The 23,855-nt window shown below is 45.3% G+C and overlaps 1 protein-coding gene across 6 annotated transcripts in view; it reads right to left on the bottom strand.

Moving 5' to 3' along the window:
* The window catches only part of LOC118308827 (plasma membrane calcium-transporting ATPase 1-like), a 79,098-nt gene extending 55,561 nt beyond the window's left edge, over nt 1-23,537 (bottom strand). For 2 of the 6 annotated variants that reach the window (XM_047332336.1, XM_047332337.1), the window contains exon 1: nt 23,118-23,537. The gene's annotated coding sequence lies outside the window, so the exon portion shown is untranslated. Of the gene's footprint in view, nt 1-6,781; nt 7,114-23,117 lie in introns of those variants that run through there. The other 4 variants (XM_047332333.1, XM_047332335.1, XM_047332338.1 and 1 more) reach the window with 3 other exon arrangements.
* Between the last annotated feature and the right edge of the window lie 318 nt (nt 23,538-23,855).

Genomic DNA, 23,855 nt, shown 5'->3' with positions numbered 1-23,855 from the left:
CAGATGACGACACACAGTACAGACAAGTACAGAGGACCATCTGACAATTCTACACAAATAAGCCCTGCGCGCGCACGCACACACACACACACACACACACACACACACACACACACACACACACACACACACACACACACACACACACACACACACACACACACACACACACACACACACACACACACACACACACACACACACACACACACACACACACACACACACACACACAAAATGACTCATCATGAATGACTCATCATCACAGGAAATGGTTCAGGTGTGGACTTGCGGTTTGCTTTTTTTTTCCTCTTCGTTACGCTTACTTCTTAAAGGTCGAAGAAAATGTTTGTTTTTTTAATCATTCCACAGGTCTGGGTTCTACTGTATATAAACATAACTACAACAATGGACAGTTTAATTATATCACAATTAAAATTTGGAATGAATTTGGAAAAAGCTGACACTTTCTGCTGAGTGATGGGGACCACACACACACACACACACACACACATTCTTAGGATTCCTGACTGACCGGCTGGATGAGTAAGGGGAACCTGACTGAGGCCCCACAGTGTATTGTGGGGCCGTGTGTGTGTGTGTGTGTGTGTGTGTGTGTGTGTGTGTGTGTGTGTGTGTGTGTGTGTGCTGTGATTACTTGACTATCTCAGTAGTAAGTACTGATAAAGCTCGACCCCCGTCTGTCTCTTTTCCTTCCCTCTTTGCAGCAGAGCATTTAAAACTACAGCAAGCCAGGAGGCCAAACGTTTCTTGTGCGTGTCACGCGAGTTTGGCGAGTCCATTTCTGTTACGACGTCAGGAGTCAGAGAATCTCAACGCTGATGGGCAACAATGCGCACGCAGATCTTTCGCTCGATTTCAAATATTTCAACTGAAGCAAATGAGTCCAGGTTGCGAATGTTTTCTCATCACGCGAAATATTTGCTTCATGTTTGGTCTAAACGCAACCTTTTAAACCCCAAGTTGCTGCTTCTCGATAGGCTAAATATTGAGACATTAAAAACATGATAACACATCAGACATTATCATAACTATGATCATGTCCGAAGCCCAATTCCTACTCTGCCCAGCCAAGCGGCCACAACTCTCTGCTGATAAACTAGAGGAGACGTCCTCTATGTCCTTCACATCAGCTTCACAACAAACAAGGAAGACCAGGAAGAAGAGGAAGAAGAGGAAGAAGAGGAAGAAGAAGAGGAAGAAGAAGAAGATGGATCTGGACCAAAACAAAGCAGCAATATCTGAAGCGTGTCCAGAAAATTTCAATAATCCTGTTTGAAGCTCAGCATGTTTACCACTGCAGGGCCCCGATCCACACCGATCACAACCCAAATACAGTGTGTGTGTGTGTGTGTGTGTGTGTGTCTGTGTGTGTGTGTGTGTGGTCCCCAGGTGAGAGTGTGTGTGTGAGGAACAGTCTGATAAAAGCCTCCATTGTCGCAGCACATGAAGGGAAACAGGCTGCAAACACAGAAACACTGAGGATTTGGAGCCACGTCCCTTTAATGTTCACACTTTTATGCTTTTCATGAAACAGTATCGTCCGTGAGGGACACACACAGGTATGATCCCCCACCCCTGCAAGGGGAGGGGATTCATTATTTTCACAAAAATCATACAATTTGGAAAAAACTAAACAAAACACTTTAATCTCTTTTTTCAGGGCTTTCAGCCACGTCATGGTCTTCATCAGTGGGAGGCATTTGCTGCCATGCCGATAGTTTGGATTAGAAGTTTAATTAATTCACCCATCTATGCTTACCTGTTATTATAAACACAACGACCCGTTATGATTTGACCAAACTTTGGTCACATAACAACTGAACCATCTCCATGACAACCGAGCAAACTCCGCCCACCGATGAAGGCCACCACATGTGGCTGAAAGCTCTGGAAATAAAAGTAAGTTGAATTCATTTCTAAATTAGCATTTTAGCATGTAAAAATGTTTGCAGGTCTGGTGGTGAGCTCACTGGTGGTTGGAGAGCCTGAAAAATGGGAAGTCACTTCAAAAAACTTGATAGGATAAAAATGTGTCACCACCAGCAGTGTTTGTTATTATCAGTGACTGTGTGTGTGTGCGTGCGTGCGTGCGCGTGTGTGTGCGTGTGCGTGTGATGAGCAGCATCATCATCAGGGGTCGGGTGTCTTCTACTCAGACGACTGTGTGTTTATTGTAAACACAAACTGAACTCCGCAGCAACAAACACTCGACGCCTGGGAACATTCGATCAGATCACGGTGACGCACCTCGTCGCCGTCGTCACTTTGCGATGTTGACGCTTTTTCTTCTCCTGCGGACGCTGTTAAATTTGACGACCGTGCTCGACTCGACATTCATTCGTCCTTTGTGAGCGTTGATGAGACCGATTCCGTGCGTTTCATTTCTGCGTGTTAATGTGAGTGTGTTTCTGTCCTCGACAGTAAACACAGCTGGAATGACGGTTCTGAACTGTGGAGGGAGGAGAGGTACTGGTGCACAGTGTGGTCGAAAGTATACAGACGGTCCTGTTCACATAACTTCCCCCATACGCTGTTTTCTTTACTACATGACAACTCACGTCATGTGTCATAGCCAATGCACTCCCCTGTGCGTTTCCATAGAAGTCTATGAGGAAATGACTCCACTTCTCACTTGATTTATAACGTCAGTAAACATTTTCCCAGGTTTATGGTTCAATCTCTAGTTTTGAAGTCTTCTTCAATACAGCGTGACAATAAATTGTGGTCTGATAGTGTGATTGACAGCTGGTACCGTCCAATAGGTGTAGGTGGACGTGCAGTGGACCAGCTCAGGCCACACCCCCTTCGCTCCTACAAACATGGTCACTTCTGGTTCCAATAAAACACCCGAGATGGCGCAGGACAAAATGCCAAACTTCAAGGCTTCAAAACAGAAGTTAACAAACCAACGCATGACGTCACGGTGGGATGATGCTTTATGATCTAATTTATTCATCCCTCTCTCGTCATCCTCCTCCTACTGGTGGAACACAGCCGGTGGCGGAGGTGTTGGCGTCTGCAGCTCCCTATCTCTGTTTTAGCCACACCCAGTATAAAGAGCCATCCAATCACATCCGGGGAGACGGCATGTTTCAAGGATATGACGGAAGAAGCTTCATTACTCTTTCGACATTGCAGATACCTCACATTAAACAACAGTGCCCTTCCAACTGTGTGTCAGCAGTTTTGTGTTTTGGCCGCTGCTTGTTTCAGCGTGCACGAGCACAGGTCTATAGAGGAAATGGTTTTCTCACTTTGATGTGTCACAACTGGACTGGCCTGAACACTGAGCCATACGCAAAATCTGTGTGATGAACTGTAACACCAACTGTGAGCCGGGGCCACGTCAACTAACGTCAGTAACTGTGTTTCCCTCAACCTATTTTTATGCGCAGAAGGAAAAGTTGAAAACAGCAAAATTGCATGAACTTCTTCTAATACGCTTGCTTTAAGTAGTTTTTTGACATCGGGGAGGTAACGGCTCAATGTGCCAACAGTTAACGCGCAAAATGCGTGATGGAAGGAGCGTTACCGAATAAGTTCTGACGTATTGCGACTGTTCAGCTCACGTGACTGATCAGCTGTTTCCGCTCTGGTTGCGTCTGACCCGTCGTCTTATCGCATTCGCTGCCAAAACTAACTGCAGAGAAAGTACGATGATAAGATGCTCAGTTGACAGTGACTCCTGCCGACCTGTCTCCGTGCTTCCCTTCTGCGTTGCCGAGCTTACAGTATGATGTCGTATGGGCATCGATTTTGCAGCCTCTTCTTCTTCTACTGTTCTATTACATTACGTGTTACGTTAGGCCGACGCAGCCTATAGCGCAGCATTCTGACAAATCTGCTCTAGTAGTTCGCTTTTTGGTTTTTGCCAAACTTTCAAATGTTCGCTTAAAGTTTGCTTGACATTTAGACGGACACGTAGCCAGTGTTGGAATCTCACTGAAGGCCAGTTCGTGGTTTTGTCTCGTCCTCGGACGGACGCCGACGGCTTTCTACCAACACTACAATGTACCGACCTCCGGACAGGAAGAACAAATCATTTTTTCTTTTTTTTGTTGTTGTTCTATATGGATGAACCAACAGAAATACACGAGTGGAACATCCGAGGTCCGGACGCCCGCAGTGCAGACAGTCTGCAGACTCTTTGCAGACATGCGAACATGGAAACCAGGAACTGGCCTAAACGCTGTTATGGCTGAATGGGATCAGATCCCTGTAGTCAGGTTCCAAAGTCTGGTGGAAAAAACTGAGTGGAGGAGGCTGTTACAGCAGCAGGTTAATGTCCATCGCGGTTGTAGAACCACATGTGTAAACTGTGTCTATATAGTTTAGCACGTGTCTCGCCCCTCCTTCACTCTCTTCAGGAACCATCAGAGTCGAACTGCACAACTTCACTTTCCTCTTCTTATTCCCACTCTGACCCGTTCCCGCTCTTTGAAGGGGAACCCTTTTGAAGCGAGTCAGCATCTGTGCGATAGACCCCCCCCCCCCCCCCCCCCCCAATTAGCACCGACGGCTAACGAGCTCCAGCGGGCCGGGAGGGTGGGCCCACCCTGCCTTTGATATGGCCCAGGCGACAGCACCTGCAGCTGGGGTTGGAGGCATCCGACCTCCTCTGGGGGGCTGGATAACGACAGGTGGAGCCCCCCCCCCCGCCCAAACCGAAACCACCTCCAATCAAAGCTGCTTAGACTTATCATCAGTTTCTGGGGAAAATGTTGAGCGATGACTTTTTCAGTCTGTTGGCTGAAACGGGCGACTCACACATTAGCACAGCGGAGAAAAGGTGCTGCGATCACTCGAATCACTTGAAATGAATTTGAACACGACCCTTGTAGCTTTGCCTAATGACCCCACGTCATCGATCAGATTAAACTTCACATGCAAAACCCAGAAAGCTCTCCAGTATCCAGCGAGTGAACGCTATAGATTTGCAGGTGAAATAACAGAAGCCGTTTGGATGCAGCGAGCCGCTGTTGGCAAACAACCAATCAACCCGCGTTTGTCTCGCGGAGAAAAAAAATCTGTTGTGTCTGTCGTCGTGGTGTTGCGTTGTGTTTGTCGTGAGCTGCCGATACTGTCGGCAGTGTTTCGTGTTGCACAAAGTCAGCAAACAGAGCAAGGATGCATTTCAGGAACGCCCGCCCCCGGAGGACAAGGGCAAGGCCTGTTGCAGAATTTAGATTTAGAATATTTTAAGACAAAACTAAAAATGTGTTCATGAGCCACGTTTGGAAATGAACGCAGCCAATGCGACGCTCGTTATTTAGGTCAAGTCAACATCTTTCTACTCAAATCGGGCGACGTTACGTTAGACATCCTCGTCTAACATGTGAAGTATATTTTAAAAGGCCTGTCGTTTCTATCAGAAATATTTAAATTTGCATTACAATCACGGATAAACAGAACTCAGAACTTCATGAAGCAGATTTGCAGAAAGTGTGTGACAGAACAAGCCGAGGCCCCGTCAGCGAGACTGTCGCACCCGTTAGATCACGTGTCTGCAGCACGTTGATAAGCAGGACGCACCAAGTGGGACACGCCTGCGTTTTTCTCAGGAGGTAAATAAAAAAATAAAAAATGACAGCACGGGGCTGCAGACATCCTGACGAGACGACGCAAAAGTGACAACACATCACATCACACACACACACACACACACACACACACACACACACACACACACACACACACACACACACACACACACACACACACACACACACACACACACACACACACACACACACACACACACACACACACACACACACACACACGTGATGTGACCTCAGGTGAAGAGACTCAGTGCAGAAGCTTCATTTGTTTATCAACTGGTTTCATTTGGAACCGATTCAGGGTCAGTCCCAACCCTCCGGCTGCACTTTCACACAGTTAAACCTCCGAGCACAGGGCTGCAGATAATGCATCATTACCATGAAGTATCATTAGGGGTTCGACCGATGTCGATGACTACTAATCCAAGAGACCGATAACCGATATTTGAAACCGATATTTGTCTAAAGTAAAAAGCAAGGGGGGTCGTTGACATGCCTTAGAGCAACACGTTTCACTCACAAAAACTTTCAACATGCAAGGAGCTGTCAGCAGCAATATTATTTTAATTTTTTAATTTTATTTTTATATTTTACCACCCGACATTCTAGTTGTTTTCATTATGGGGAGGTCCAACACAAATTAATACATACATATACACACTCTTAGTTTTTCTCTTCCTTCCTTTCATTCCTTTCCCTCCCAGCAATAGTAATATGAAGTTGAACAAACAAAAGCATCAGAGCCAAAGTAGCACATTTTAAGATGAAATTACATTTTATTAAATCGGCTTTAAAAAATGGCCGATACTAAACATCATAATCATGAAAAGGGGGGAAATTCGGTGCCGATGATCGGTCGACCCCTACATATGATCAATATTTTCTCGATAAATCCATTGTTGAAACATAGTGAAAACCTGTCCGTGACCGTTTCCGGGTCCAACGTGGTATTTTAAAAGTCGTAGTCACCAACAATCTCAAACCAGGAGATTTGCTTTCAAAAATGACCTAAACCATTAATCTAGCATTAAAACACCAACTGACTTTCTGTTCATCGACTAATCAATGTCCCAACACACAACTTCTTATTGTCCTGGGTCAGCGTGTGTGAGAGGGTCGAGGACAGAACAGACGCTGGTGTCTGAGCGGGGACACGCAGCCGCCGAGTGAGGATGCAAATGAGCCGTGGGACTCACCGAGCCGCTTTACATATAAAGTTGGCCGTACAGTCGATAAACAGCTCGGAGGCAGTTCATCTCCATGACAGAAATCTTTTCAGGGGCAACTTAAGACTCTCCTCTTTAGTCACTGAGCTCTCCTCGTCCACGGAGCCGCTGCGCTGGGAGCAGCAGCCGGCGGCTTCCTGTTCCGCTGCTGCGTCACTTCAGACTGAAAGTGTTTTCGCCGCTTATCGAGAGGAAGTGTCGGGGCTGTTAGGACGCCAATCAGCTCTTCGCTTCCTTCCTCCTTTGCTTTGTTTCATGTTCTACAACCCGGCCACCGCGCCTCTCCCCCTGCACTGAACTGTATAGACATAAACGTCTCCTCGTCAACAGCAGTTGTTGTCTGTGAGCGACGGTCACCAGTTTTCAATTTTGCGTTTGAGCCGCGTCGCCAGCGAATTGTCCCTCGCGTTCTTGACATTTCTTAAACGTTGAAGGCCACCTATTAAATGAGTGCGTGAACGACTGGTGTTTGCGAGACAACTGCAAAAAAAACGACGTGTCAGGAAAAACTTGTCTGCCTCCGTTGACCCATTTCCTGCAGGAGACCCCGGAGTGAGTCACATTACATTATATATCGTTTCAGCTGCCGTATCAGGCGTCTATATATAAATATAAATATGTAAAGAGGAAGATTTCTCTCTCCCCTGCTGGCTGAACAGCACCATGTGCATCAGAGGAGATAAAAACAAAGTGGGGATTTTTGGCACAACTTCACGACAAAACCTCCTGCGACAGAGAACTCTCCCTGTGCGAGCATCACACGCATCTTCTGTTTCCTCAACGAGTCAGCTCTGCACTGAATCACACACTTGTCCGTCGGAGAGTTGAATTGATCATTTCAATTAGTTCGGTGTTGACGGTTTTTTTCTTTTCCTTTGCCGCACTGATTGGAAAGGCCGTCGCCGCCATGAAATATAAATACATAAACATCCGGTGCTATAGAATAACTCCAACAACGTGTGTTTGGTTCCTACAACAATCCTTTACATTATGAACGTATTCCCGTAGCAGTCTGTTCTTTAAACGGCCTGTCACGATAATTGCGTCATGGACATATCGTACGATACATGAATATATACTCAATTACTTATTATTGACCTCAATAACAGCTATATATAACAGCTGTCAACAACAGTCCAGCAAGTCTCGTTGCATCTGTCCCTCTCATCTGCTCTCAACAAATCTGGAAACTCGGGCAAGATCCGCGTCGACCGAGTCGGTAGAATTGGCGTCACAGCCACAATATGGCGGCGTAGAGTGCAGCCCTACATTATATTGCAGCGAACTAGCTCAGGCACCCATTTATCATACACAATTCTAAGCTGTGTGGTTATTTGAATGACGTAGACGTTTCTCTTCACCGATGGAGCTGTGGTGGCTCATGTGGGTACGTCTATCGGTACATGCTTCTGACGTTCAGAGGTGAGGACAGACAAATCTGCGGGCATCCATTTTTTTCCCGAGCAGATGCACTGGAACGCATTTGGAAACAAATGACACGGGATTGTCGACCTCCGACCTGCCAATGGAACGCAGCATTAATTGGCTCCGTTGTGCTCGACATTTGCTCGTACATTTTCTCCCCAACTGTGCAGAGACACAGGCCTCTTGCAGTCGTCAGCAGTGAGACGGCACATTACTCAGCCTCAGATGACTGTGTGGCGGCGGCGGTGGTGGTGGTGGAGCATCTTGTGACTGAGGGCCGAGTGGGGAAGGGGAAGAAGAAAAAAAAGCCTCACAGTCTGCTGTTTGTTGGGCTGAGAACCAGTTGGACAATGTGACACCAAACATTCCTGGTGGTTTTTTATGAAAAAGTAGCTGTTCAAGCTGACAGAGAATGGACAGAGGGCGCGCGTGTGTGTGTGTGTGTGTGTGTGTGTGTGTGAATGCAGAGAAAACACAAGCTGCCATTCATGTGAACAGTTGGGAGGAAGTCTCGCAGTCCAATCAGCTGAGTGTGTGACAGAGGCTGACTGCATGCGAGGAGCTGAGAGAGGAAACAGCCGTCGGTTTCTGTCTCAGCAGTACAACATGTGGACGGAACATGTCGAGAGCCTCTCAACCACAGTGGTGCCCTGTGGCGTAAAAATACATTTACATGAAAAAATGAAGATTGACAGGACGAATCAGAGGCAGTGGGACGAAAAAAAGAAAAGAAAGTTTGTTGGTCCCTTACCGATATAAGTTCCATATAGTTTTTCTGTCGGGAATGTTGAATAGATGAAACATGTTTTATTACATGTAAATAAAAGATATTATGATTAATTAAGTGATGATTAATTAAGTATGACGAAGGAGAGCAGCGCAGGAAACAAGGACGACCCCGGTCTTCCTAACAACTGTTGAGTTGATGATGTTTATCAGATCAGAGAAACTACGAGCGGGCAGAGCGGGGCGGTGTTGTGATGCAGCAGCGTGGAATTATGATCCGAGGAGTCGTTTCTGTTTGGAAACATGAGGTGTTTTTCCACCAGAAGTTTCCCCAGAGAGAATCAAGTTCATCCAGCACATTGAGGCCAAACGCCCCAGGAAGAGAAGACAGATTAAGTCTGGCGATATCAGACCATCGCCTTTCAACTCCATCTCTTGCTCCGTCCTGTTTATTCGTGGTCACAAAGTACGAGCAAAACATGTTAGCGGGGGTTTTAAAAAAAGATTCAAGGAAATGGACGCCTCATCCGCAACGGTCCGGAATCTTCAGGACTTGTTATGGGGTAAACCCGTTTCCTCAGAACTTAATTTTAGACCCTGGTTCCTCCAGGTGGAAACACGGGAAGGGGAACCGAGTTCCTCACAAGGTTCCTCGCTCTCGGGGAAGGTTCTGTGGTGGACACACACCTGCAGAGCGGAACTGTGGCTGAATCACATCTTTAAAGAAAAACTTGAATCCAGATTGATTGATTATTTAGTTTGAGCTCTGCATTTGATTCAATCTCTGCCCTACTCTAACGCCAACTGCCACTTCAGCTGTTCCTTCCACAAAAAATACAAAAGCTAAAGACACTTTATTCCAAAGCATTTCATTTCAATACCAACGCTGATCTCAGGAGAAAATTCGAGGTTCAGTCGTACTGCTCTGGGGCGACATGGTTTCCGAGAAACTACATTTAAATAATAAAACAATTTGTCGCTTTCGCAAATATTGTTTTGTAGGAAATGTAGTTGTGACCTGATTATAGTTTGCATTAACGTAATGAAGATTGCTTATGAATTCATGTAGTTCCCCACATAAATATCTCTCAGTACAATATCCACTTTCTGTGACTAAACCATTATCATTTTTTTTAACGATTACGTTTAGACACTCACAGATTAACCTTGGCAAAAGATCTTGGACCCAACTTGTTTGTGACCATTTAACCAAAACCATGATCTTTCCCTGACGTTGACTGTGGATGCGAACCACTCCGGTTCCTCTGCTACTGTTAATCAAATGGAACGTTGCTCCTTCCAACCATTCATTCATTAAAATAAGAAACACTGCCTCTGATTGTGAACCTGACAGATTACGTTGCCACCAGATGTTGCTCAGGGACACTTAACCTGCAATTAGTTGACCAACTTCCTATTAAACCACCTGAGCTGCGGCTGCAGTTTTTCCTCAGGACCTTTTAGTCTGGACATCGTGTTGGTGTTGAAAGCAGAACAACAAGTAAAAAAAGGACACATTCACAAAGTCATGTGGTGAGTGTGACACACACACACACACACACACACACACACACACACACACACACACACACACACACACACACACACACACACACACACACACACACACACACACACACACACACACACACACACACACACACACACACACACACACACACACACACACACACACACACACACAGCTCAATTTTGCTCCTCTCCAGGTGAACTTGGAAATGAAAAGGCCACTTGAGTTTCCCCGAGCACATGATCGCACAGCGCTGAGGCCACGGGCTCTGTGACTGTACCGAGCGTACAGCACAACGGGTCAGAGGAGGAACAACAGACCCCCCAGATCAGATCCTCCTCCCCGGGGCACAGAGTCACAATGACCTTTTAGAGTCCCGAGAAAAATCAAGTGGAAGTGTTTTTTTGTTCCGTCTTCATCTTGTCCGCGTTGGGAGCACCTTGGCTTGCGACAGCGGAGCAGATCTGAGCTGCGTGTGTCTGTGTGTGTTTCACACCGTGATGAATGGCTTCGTGCTGACTGTTCAGTCACCGTGGCCTAACATGAGCCACGCCCAGTGTTGAAAACACAAACGCTACATTCCACCGACCTCTCTCTCTCTCTCTCTCTCTGTGTGTGTGCAGACCGTGGACCAGGAATGAAACCCCGTGCCGGGCCAACGTGTCCGTCACAGAGTTCCCTGTTTGTCTGCGAGGAGAACAGAAAACAAACCGTGACGGGTGGGGGAGCCTCTCTCTGCTGCGTCGACAATCTGAACGCAGCAGATTGCCGTGTCGTCCCCCCCCTCGCTCAGATCCTGACCCCACCTCGCCTCGTGACCACACTGCTTTAAAAGAAATTAAAAAAAAAAACATGTAGGGAAACGAGGCCGTGGCTGCAAACGGTTGTGAGATGTGCCGGTGCTTGTGTGGGGAGGTTCCCCCCTGAATAACACACAATCCGACGCAGCGTGTCACATGTGAGTCAGCGTCACGGATGAGAATCTCTCTCCGCTTCTCATCAGGCGTGAAACCAGACGCTGCCGCAAAAAAACATACAGATACATTTGCACAGATGCGATACACTAAGATTTTGGAGTAGATTTGATAATACTGGATATTACCATTATTGATTGAACTCTGATTCAATAAGATTTGTTTTTGTTTTTTTACTTGGTCATAAATTACATTACGCCTGAATAACTGGGAGGAAAAAAATCAATATTTCCCCTTTGTGGGTTTTTTTGTTTTGTTTTTTCCAAGTACTGAAAGAGAAACATCCCGGGCATTTGTTTCTGCATCAGCAACACTAAACATGGGCAGAAGAGACGCACTGGGTCGTTTTTTAATCCGTCTCCAAGGAGGACGATGTTTTCACTCAAATGCTAATGGTCATCATCATCCGAGTGAATCTGGCATTTTTTCATAAACGCTGTATGGAAACATGTCCAAGCGAACAGAACAACTGTTGCCTTCAAACCAGAAAGTTGGAAATAGAGCTGCAACTAACGATTCTTTTCATCATCTATTAATCCGTTGATTATTTTCTCGAATAATCGATGAGTTGTCTGGTCCACAAAATGTCATAAAATGGTTGAAAAATGTCAATCGTGTTTCCCAAAACCACCAAGATGATGTTTTGTTCACACACCAAAGACATGTTCAGTTCACTGTCACAGAGGAGCAAGGAAACCAGAAAATATTCACATGTAAGAAGCTGAACCGATTAATCGATTATCAAAATAGTTTGCGCTTAATTTTATAGTCGATTACTAATCGATTAACTGTTGAAGTTCTAGTTGGAAGTAGCATCAGATCCAAATGTTAAAAATAACAAAATACCAATCGACAAATACCATTCAATTCATATATACTGTATGTGAATAGGACATAAGCATGAGCATTGTATTATCATGATTTTATATTGCTTGTTGTGTTTCCTAAAGGACGGGGAGGTCCATTGTCTGAGCCTGTGGCTTCCTGACTTAACACGTCTTATTCAGTTTTTGTTTTTTTTCCATTACCTAGATTTAAGGAAGTTCAATGAATTATATGTGCGAGTTTCTAAGGCGACAGGGGAGATTCTGCCGGCGACCGAACTGAATTAACTTTTGAAAATGACATATACACACATATATGTGTGTGTGTGTGTGTGTGTGTGTGTGTGTGTGTGTGTGTGTGTGTGTGTGTGTATGTAGAGGTTGTTTTTCCTGTGGAGCTTTTATCAGCTTTAGATAATATCCGGAGAGAAATCAGAATGAAAAATGTGCGTAATGTAATTTAAACCCTGATTCCACATCTGCTGCTTTCAGTCCAAAACTATCCTTAGTCCTGGTCCAGGGAACACGCCAAGGTCTCTGTTTTCAGAAAGTTATGCGAGGTGAAGAAGTATCAGATGTAAAATGAAAAGGGAGGAAGAGCCCACACACCGACACCCACACACACCACACACAGTTGGCTGTGTTGGGTACAAGGAAGTGAAATCTTGACTGTTGCCAACACAACATGAGGAAACCATCAAGTCTCCACTTCCTGTTGGCTCTTCGTCCACCCTCCATCTGCTCACTTCCTCCTCTGACTGGCGCCTTTTACGGATCGTCACGCACACACACACACACACACACACACACACACACACACACACACACACACACACACACACACACACACACACACACACACACACACACACACACACACACACACACACACACACACACACACACACACACACACACACACACACACACACACACACACACACACACACACACACACACTACCCTTCAGTCTTAACAGACTGTAAAAACACGACTGCGTACAGGTCTTACAGCAGAAGTTGTTCCTGACACCTAATGTGTTCAAAGCTCTTGAGTCGGAAAAGTTTGACAAACAAAGGACAAACGGTCAGGAATTGAAAATGTCCCACATTTTCCGGGAAGTAAAAGTGTTTTGGGCTGTGGGGAGATTTTTTCCCCCTGCGGGACGGCATTGATTTCTCAGTTGGCACATTTTGACAAAGAACATTTCACAGGATGTGGAATCTGTCCCGGGGGGTTTGTGGGACGATGCTGATGCTGATAGCAGGAAGTTAATAAAATTCAGATGCTGATTTTTTTTTGGCAGTGGTTTTTAAGATGTCGTTATCAAACTCTTATGACAAAGACATGTCATTGAGACTTAATAATTAACATTTCAACCACAGCCTTTATAAATAAAATAGCTATAAATACAACCAAACATATAGAATTTGAATTTAAATGTTTTAAAATTTAAATATACAATTGAATTGAGAGAATCAGAATTAGATTCCAACAACTTTCTGCTCATAAAAATGGAAGTTTATACAGTGATGAAATAACGAGGCACCAACTGAGTCAGTTCACTTGCAGTGAGTGTGTGCGTGTGTGTGTGTCTGTGTGTGCATGTGTGTTTCAGCTCTGGCAGCTTGTTGGTAAAAAGCTCTCAGATACTCTGTCTTTCTCCCGCAGCATCTCTCTCTCTCGTCTCTTATCTTTATCAGTTGTTAACATGCTGCAGAGGGATGCCAAGTGAGCTGCCAGCATATCTCACACACACACACACACACACACACACACACACACACACACACACACACACACACACACACACACACACACACACACACACACACACACACACACACACACACACACACACACACACACACACACACACACACACACACACACACACTGTCTTAATTATTCAAGTACTACGACCTTGAGCGGAGTCAGTTCACTGCCGTTTGTCATTGGGCTGAACTTCCAATATCAATCGTGACTTGACTCAGTGATCCGTCTGTGTGTGTGTGTGTGTGTGTGTGTGTGTGTGTGTGTGTGTGTGTGTGTGTGTGTGTGTGTGTCTGTGTGTGTGTGTGTCTGTGTGTGTGTGTGTGGGGGGGTTTTACATGGTCATTTGCAGGATCTAAAGCCACACTGACACGGTGGAGGATTACTACTTGGCACCCGGGTTTGATTTACAGTGCAGCCGCTGACATGACCTGTTGAACTAGTGTGTCGTAGTGTGTGTGTGTGTGTGTGTGTGTGTGTGTGTGTGTGTGTGTGTGTGAAGCCACTGCAGTATTTGCAGTCTCCATGGTGAGAGTGTTCCAGGCATTCGCAGATGTTTTATTCACTTGTGATCAAGGGCGAAGGTGTTTCATGTTGTGTATCGAGTTGTGTATTGTTGTGTATTGTTGTGTATTGTACTGAGTTTTCTCCTCCGCCAGAGGAGAAAACTCAGCCCAATCACACTTCTCACGCTCTCTTATGGGGGTTAATCACAAAGACCCCGCTAAAACAGAAGAATGAATCCAGCTGATTAACAACTCGCCGTGTTAAAATACGCTCGGAGTAAACTAACGCAGACGTTCAATTCTTCAGCTTTTATCCATAAACTGTTCCTCAAGTGAATATCAATATCCTGATATTTACATTATCTTCACCTACCACGACTACTTCTCAAATACTACTATATATATATATATATATATATATATATATATATATATATATATATATATATACTGTATGTGGTAAATCAATTTTTTATATTAGAACAATCGTTAGACGACAACGTACGTAGATCAATCTGTAGAGACTGAATATCACAAGACTGATAATCGCTGATCCTCACAGCACATCAACACATTAACAACACACGCACACACGCACGCACAACTCACACCGTCACATTCACAACAAGCTTCAACACCTCTCTGCACCGACGGCTTCATCTGGATTAACACACACGCACGCACACGTGCACACACGCAAACACCTATCTGAGCCAGTCGCAGCAGCGCCGTCACCTTTCAGGCGGTGAGAGAATTTAAAGTTAGAGCAGTTCGAGAGGGAAAAAAGGATCTGAAACAGAAACACAACTCCAATAATCAATATGTAATGATGAACGTATACGACTGCAGAGCTCAGATTGATATATTTATGATTCAACTCCTCCCTGAGCTGCACGGTGGTGTAGTGGTTAGCACCTTCGCCTCACAGCAAGTAGGTTCTGGGTTCGAATTCCGGTTCAACTAGGGCCTTTTTGTGTGGAGTTTGTTCTCTCCGGGTTCTCCGGCTTCCTCCCACAGTCCAAAGACATGCAGAATGGGGTCAGGTTCATTGGCGACTCTATATTGAATGTGAGAGTGAATGGTTGTTCGTCTCTGTATGTGGCCCTGTGATAGGCTGGCGACCTGTCCAGGGTGTACCCCGCCTCTCGCCCAATGTTAGCTGGGATTGGCTCCAGCGACCCCCCGCGACCCTTAAATGGATAAAGCGGTAGACGATGAATGAATGAACTCCTCCCTGAATTATATTTGTTTCATTCACCTTATAACATCGTCAAGTTTTTTTTTTGGTCGGTTATTTAAGATTATTCATCGTTTCCTCTTTAAATCAAGATCTTCTCAGTTTGGGCTTTGCGTTGTTCAGGTTCACGCCTCCTCAGAGCCTGACGGTTTGTGACAGAGGGCCTTTGACATGTCGACGTACAGCGATGTCACACAAAACAACTCACACACACACACACAAGCGTCGGGTTGGTGAACAGCAGCCGCGCTTGTTTTGCATCACGTCAACTTCAGGAGAATCGCTCTGTTAAACTTTTAAATCATTCCTACATCAGCTGTTCCTTTTCACTATGTTACAGTTGTGAGTCACAAACGTGAAGGATTTGGACCTGATACATATTTAATCAACAGTTCATGTCGTGCGTCTGTGAGCCGCTGCTCGTGTCATTTCAGGCTCGAGCTACAGGTTGTCGCCATTAATTAGGCCCCCGAAGGTTTGTCAGCCAACAGAGGACGTCTCAGACCGAAACTGAGTCTTTGAACCCGGACGACACAACACCGATATCACACGTGTAGGTAAACACACGCGCACACGCACGCACAGGTGTTATGTAAGCGTGCGTCAGGGGGACACTCCCAGACGGTACAGGTACAAGCGACGCCTCCGCCACACGTGCGCGGGTCTTTTCCTAAAAGCCTTGTCTAGCCACAGCAGCGACATGTCCCCATGGCAGTTATGTCCAATGACGAAGTAGACAGCACCACGATTGGAGTCATGTTGGAGTCCATTGCTGGAGGCTCAGCTGTTTTTCTGAATCCTCCTCTGCGCTTTAAAAACTCTTTGTTGTCAAGTTTTAATTCCGTGGGTCGGTTAGATTCAGCAGTCGGCTAACTGCTGCTAACGCAGCCTGAAGCATCGGTGCTGTTGCTATGGTTACCTGCACTAACACATACACTGTACAGATCTGAACTTTGCATGTGTTCAGGGCGGCAACTAATGATTGTTTTTCTCGATCAATCGATCAGTTGTTTGGTTCATAAAATGGTGAAAAATGTTGATCGTGTTTCCCAAACCACCAAGATGATGTTTTGTTTTGTTCACACACCAAAGATATTCAGTTTACTGTCACAGAGGAGCAAAGAAACCAGAAAATATTCACATTTAAGAAGCTGAAATCAGAGAATTTTGAAGAAAAAAAAATACTGATTTATCGACTATCAAAATAGTTGGCGATTCATTTAGTCGTCAATTACTAATCGATTAACTGTTGCAACTGTGTTGCACATTTTGCTGGTGCGTGTGAGATGGAGTGGAACAGAGACCAACCCAAATATGTCAAACCGTTCAGGTATGGGGTTGCAGCCTGTCAGTCAATCAAATAAACAAAAATCAATACGCCAAGTCAATAATTTACACAAACTACGACCTTGAAGGACTCAGTCCATCAATCCACATTCACACTTGAACTTCTCTTCAGTCGTACCAGGCCACTGTCAGCGAAACCTCCACACTTCCAGATTAAATTTACATTTAAAACACTTTTTTGTAATACTGGATATATGTATTCCCAAAGTATATAATACGTCGAGAAGGGGATGTGGTAATTTCGATGGACCTACATTCGAATCCCCTCCCGCACAGGAAGGGATTATTATGATGCCACCTCTGCGGACGCGTTGGGTTTGCCTGACAGCGGCTTACGAGCTGACGGAGACGCCGCAAAGTGTAGAAGCGAGTGGAAACTGTAAATGAGAAACAGTAAAGAAGAGAAAGATTAAAAAGAAAATGCAGAGTGCCGAGTGTGACATGGCTGTTGCGCAGCAGGTAAACAGATTAAAAAAAACTATTAAAACAGGAGGCTTCTTACAATGAAATATAATAAATTATCAAATAACATGTCTCTAAAATGTGTCTGTTTTAAAGAGACCTGTCATTGAGATGAATAAAACCCATTTATACAAATACTACACAAACCCTTACATGAGCTGGCAGCAGTCTACCACTCACACTTTGTTTTAATCAATTAGTGAACCAGATTAGCCGACAATGATCATGATCATTAGCCGCGGCTATAATTAGCATCATCTCACATAACATGTTCTAAATGTCCACAGCCGTCGCGTTAAACCCTCGAATCATATTCCAACACTTAGGTTTCTGTTTAATAATTATTTGTGGCAGATTTTGTATATGTCTTGTTGCTCGTCTGTGACTCGTCTTGGCCAGAAGTGTTTCCTGGTTAAATAAAAAAATACATATTAATAAATAAAACTCCACTGTTCTCCATTACAGTGGATGGAGTATTTCCTGCCAGCAGCATTATAAAATAATTATAAAGTCCAACAGCCCCATTATAATACACCGAGGCGCTGCCGAGCTGAGAGACCGTCCATATCTTAAATATGGGACCGGGCTTCTTCTCACAGCTGCACGGCGTCCATTAATAATTGACGTGGACTTACATAAGAGACAGTGTGCACAAGCAGGGATTCCGTCTGCCGAGGGGTTTCCACGCTTCTGTGAATTTTAAAATCTATCTACATCCAGTGGAACGGACGCAGAGTTCAGTCGGTGTCTTTGGGCCTCAGCTGTGAGGGACACCAGGCTCTGGGTCTCTGTGGGTGTGGGGGGCTGGATGGTGCTGTCACAAGTGGGCGACATGACACAGTGGGACTGTATATATCATGATTCAGATTCATTAGCCGTCAGAGATTTTCGATATACCGTTAATACGATGGGATCAAACCTTCTCCACCTGTAAGATTCCACATGACAGTGTTGGATTTACTAGATCTCTGCATTAATTTCCTGACGTGAAGGGATTTTAAAGGTATTTAATTCATCGGAAAAGTCCATCAACTAAATGTACAGAAAATGTAAAGCATCGTTTTTTGGTTTTTTTGATGCCACAAAGTCGCAAAATGGAGGGAAAAAAGGCAGAATCATTAATCCAAGTTGTTGTCACTGGGCGGACGCATTGCCATGGTAACCACTGTACAAATCAATACTTGGAGTCAGTGTTTTTGTTACATTATATTATATCATAAATAATAATAATCTTAGTATTATTCTTGTTTATTATTGCATTACCAGCAGAGAGAGGTGGTCACAATAATAAGATGTGCCAAACAATATTAAGATTATTCATCATGCATTAAAAATAAGGAGATTTAAACTCTTGTGTGTCATAAATGCCAAAGGAAACTGGCAAATCTATTAGTTTAGCAAATCACCTGGAAACTGTAATTATTTTATTTTTTTAATACGATTTCTATTTTGATTTGCGTGCGACCTGCATGCTGACAAAGTATTTTAACATTCAAGTCCCCTCCTCTCAAGCACCAGACGATACAATTGTTAAATTAACTTTCTGGCATTTAACTAAACCTCTCTCGCCCCCAACTGATATCATGGTAAAAAACAATGTATGTATGTGATGGAATATTTTATGCACATTTCTTCGCCCTCATTCAGGTGAATCTACTGCTTGTGCCCGGCCGGTACCTATGCATTTAATCCAGAAATACATATTTTCCATTTTTTTACGAGAGTAAACGGCCACGTTGATGTCATTGCTCGACAGAAGTTCCGCAGTGACGCAGGAAACTTGTTCTGCCGCGGGCTCGACTCAGATCGTTATGATCTGTAAACCGGGGCCTCGGGGGTTTTGCACTCAGTCTGAGGGTCTGAACCGCTCAGGTCACAGTCACACGGTCTTGTTTGCAGCCTGACAGTCGCTGTAGCAGGTGTCAACTTTTCAAACGCAAACACATATGCTGTTCTGTGTGCTCTGCTTTGATTTGGTGCATTCACAGGCTGGATATCAACAATTTTTAACGGCCCAGACTGCCCAACTTATCAGAACTTCTTCATCTACAGTTTTTAATAGAGCCCGAGCGATATGGATTTTTGGCAGTACAAGATTTTCGATACATCGGTCGATATATAGAAATCTATATTCTTTTATCTGTCAATGATTCCTTAAATGTCCTTATCAAACCTTCATGACAAAGAAATGTAATTGAGGCTTTACATTTTAGTTCAACCGCAAACTTTATCATAAATAACTGTTAATAAAAAGAAAACACAAATACAACCAAATAGAAAAAATATTATTACAATCTATTTTATATAAAATGTAAACATAAATGCATGCTTTTTTCTGCATTGTTTATTCTGTACAAAGAAAGATTTTATATTGGTAAACATAAGCACATAGGCTCATATCGGCTGATATAATCGTCCAACCGATATATCGGTCAGGTTCTAGGTTTTAAGAGCAAACGCTGTTGCATAACTCACCACATCACCAAAGAACAGTTGGCTTTTATAGACCGAACGTGTTGACATGCACTCCAGGGGCGTGGAGGAGTACAACATTAACTAGGACCACAATCAACTGATGTAGTACAATAAAGTTATGGACGTTTCAAGAAAACTGCAGATTTAAAAAATCACAGAGTGAGGGCTTTTTGTTGAGGCGCCATTTTGAAACATACATTCAACAGTCTCCAGGGGAGAAATCCATCAGAGAGGAAGAAACCCAAGCGACCAGTTCATACAAAGACGGCAGCCTCGGTCACCCACAATGCACTGCAGCTCAGCCAGTCGCGTGTGATGGACAGCGGGTCAAACAACATCATCATCAACCCTGTCTGGACTTAACATTTCTTAACATTTTTCTTTTCTCCGATTAATCATCCAATGCTTTCAGCTCTAGTTAAAATCAGACGCAGGCTACGGGTCGCCTCGAGTTAAGAGACCACCTCTGCTAACTTCATGAAATATAAATACACTTCCATTACACTGTTAACCTTCGGGGGAACGAGAGCAGAGAGGTGCTATTTCACTCCGCAAATGCCATTAGTGTGAAGCTGCTGTTCGGGGGCCGTCGACTATTAACTAATTATATCACAGGACAAGATGCATCAGGGTCCGGGGGGCGGAGCTGGAGCATTTCACGAAGGGAATCCTGAATTTGAATACAAAGGAAAGAGCAAAGACTCCTGTACATTTATGTCTCAAACTCAATCACACTTTGTGGTGATCGGATCGCTCCGCAAGGTTTATTAAAATTGTTATGTGGCTCTGTCGGGTCTCGGCACCCACACACACAGATGGTATGAATCATCCATCCATCCATTATCTCGATATCCTTGGGAGGGTCACGGGAGCCCGGAGCCAATCCCAGCCTGACATTGGGGCGCGCGACACACACACACACACACACACACACACACACACACACACACACACACACACACACACACACACACACACACACACACACACACACACACACACACACACACACACACACACACACACACACACACACACACACACACACACACACACACACACACACACACACACACGGGCGGTCGCCAATCTATCCGCTAGATCAGATCGATCGTTAATCATTCGCTTTTCTACCTTCAAATTCAAATGGATTTCTAAGATTTATTAGCAAAAACTATTGACCGCGGCTGGAGAGAGAAACCATGAATTCATCTGTGGAAGAAAAAGAACAACAGCCCATTTGAGCAAAACGTAGCCATTTACCCTGAACTCATGACTCCAGTAAACAACAGAGTCACCGTGCCAACCTCAAATTGAACCTCTTAGTCGGAACAGACATCAAAGTTTGTCTTTTTCCCTCCTTGCCACCAGGTTTCTCTTTTGCAAAAAATAGAATAGAGCTTCTCTGTTAGGTGAATTAGCAGCAGGATAAAACAGCAAGGAGCAGCAGCAAATGCCCTCGTTTGGAGGTCACAAGCTGAGGAGGAGTAACCATGAGCCAAGATGCGGGATCCCCCCTCCTTCCTAACGCAATAAGGCAGGACACACCCAGATAGAGAGGGGAGGGGGAGGAGGAGGAGGAGATGGATGAAATGAGAGGAGAGGAGGAAAAGAGAAGCAGAGCTGCTGCTGTTCATCCGCCCCATCTTGGCAGATGACGTAAAGAACAAGATCGTGGCGAAGCCAACCTTAAGTTAATTATAATAAAGAAGAAAATGTGTATTTATTTATTTTTCATTCCACCACCTCAGACGGAAGTGAGTGTCATCGTGTCACGGCCTGGGGAAGCGGTGAGGGACAATTCACCCTGTGAGCAGCTGAATGTGGGGAAACCTCTCCAACAGGCTGAGTGAGCTCCAGACACCAGTCATACCAGAAAACACGTCTCCACACCAGGGACCCAGCAACCAGTGTCCCCCGGAACACACACACACACACACACAGTGTGGTCCACTGAAGACAACAACAACAACAAAAAGATTGATTTTTTTTTCCGGTAACCAAGGGAGATTATGACTATAGGGGAAAAACAAACCGTTGTAGAAAGAAAAAAAAGAGAGAAAAAAAAACTGTTTCCAGACACTCATCCGCAGGAGGTCTCACTCCACTGCAACACAAACCGACACCAAACCTCCACAGAGGATCTCACCATTGTAAATCACGATGCCTCGTTAGGCGGTTACAATAAGGAGTTTGACACATCGTAACACCTCGTTCCGAACCAACCGGGACCGATCATCAATTCGGCGTCGCCCTCAACTTCACATTAAAACATCTTATTTGACTAAAATGTAAAAAACTGGGGTCTGGTCTGGTCGGCGGCAGAAACTAAAGGCTGCGTACCAAGAGTAAAAGTTGATCATTCGTGATGTGTTCAATGTCAAATGCTCAGTGCGGGGCACCGCGGTGTACGTCCGATTTAACCGGTTTGTCCAGAAAAAGAAGCGACGGCAATTCCTTTGTTTTTTTGTACCGGGAGACTTGACAGCGTTGACTGCGGACGACCGACTGGCACGTACCCGACCGACCGACCGACCGGGGGCTGTAGCCTAGCTAACCGTCGGGACTGTTCGACGGTAGAAAACGTGCCCCGGGGGAGTCGGGACACTGTTGACTGCAGCAACAACATAAAAAAAAACAGACGTTGTGGTGTCCCTGAACGTGACAGTCGCGTGTCCACACCTGTGGGAGGAAAAAAACCTCAAAGCCGCATGTCGTGTGTGTGTGTGTGTGTGTGTGTGTGCGTGTGTGTGTGTGTGTGTGAGAGAGTGTGAGAGTCAAGGTAAAGAAACGGCAGCGGTGGTCGTTACCCGGATGCTAAAGCAGTGCGGACAACCGGGGACACGACAGACTTCTTCAAACACGTTCAAACATTCACGACGGCGCCTGTTGTCGGGGTTTTCTTCATGTTTTAGTCACAAGTGACCGAATGAAAGATACCGCGACCTGCGGCGAGCAAAAGTTGGCGGGTTTTTTTGTTGTTTTTTAAAACTGACCCAGAGAGAAGAAAAGACCCAGCGGTTTACCTCCACTCCGGGGATCCGCGTCCGAATCACGTCCTGCGGTCGTCGTCTTGTGGAGGCGCCGAGTGGAGCCGATTGGAGCCGAGCGGGGCCGAGTGGAGCCGAGCGGGGCCGAGCAGCGTCTTCACCTCAGAGCGGTTTGTCCATTTCCCGACAGCGGCTACAAGTTGACAACTGCAGTGGAGGAACGAGGTTGGAAAGAAAAAGATTGTGTATATGTATATATTTCTTCAACGTCCCCGTCTGTTCCGACGTCTGGGTTGACAGTCGTGGACGCGTCGGCGCTCGGTCCCTGAAGCGGCAGCCGCGAGGAGGGGAGGGAAACTAACCAGGTCCAGACTCCAGTCAGAAATCAATCCGCTGAAAGGGAAAAATCAACTCCCCCCTTCTCTCTCTCACTCCCTCTCTCTCTCTCTCCCCCTCCCTCCCTCTCTCTCTCTCTCTCTCTCTCTCTCACTCTCTCTCTCTCTCTCACTCCCTCTCTCTCTCTCTCCCTCTCTCTCTCTCTCTCTCTCTCTCTCTCTCCCTCCCTCCCTCCCTCACTCCCTCTCTCTCTCTCTCTCCCCCTCCCTCACTCCCTCTCTCTCTCTCTCTCCCCCTCCCTCTCTCTCTCTCTCTCTCTCTCTCTCTCTCTCTCTCTCTCTCTCTCTCTCCCCCTCCCTCTCTGTCTCTCTCTCTCTCTCTCCAGATTTAAAAAAAGCCAAGAGGGGAAGGCTCTGATAACGAAGAGCAGATCCAGTA

This window comes from Scophthalmus maximus, chromosome 6 (assembly GCF_022379125.1).
Source record: "Scophthalmus maximus strain ysfricsl-2021 chromosome 6, ASM2237912v1, whole genome shotgun sequence".
Lineage (NCBI taxonomy): Eukaryota > Metazoa > Chordata > Actinopteri > Pleuronectiformes > Scophthalmidae > Scophthalmus > Scophthalmus maximus.
This window is presented reverse-complemented; position numbering and strand designations above follow the sequence as displayed.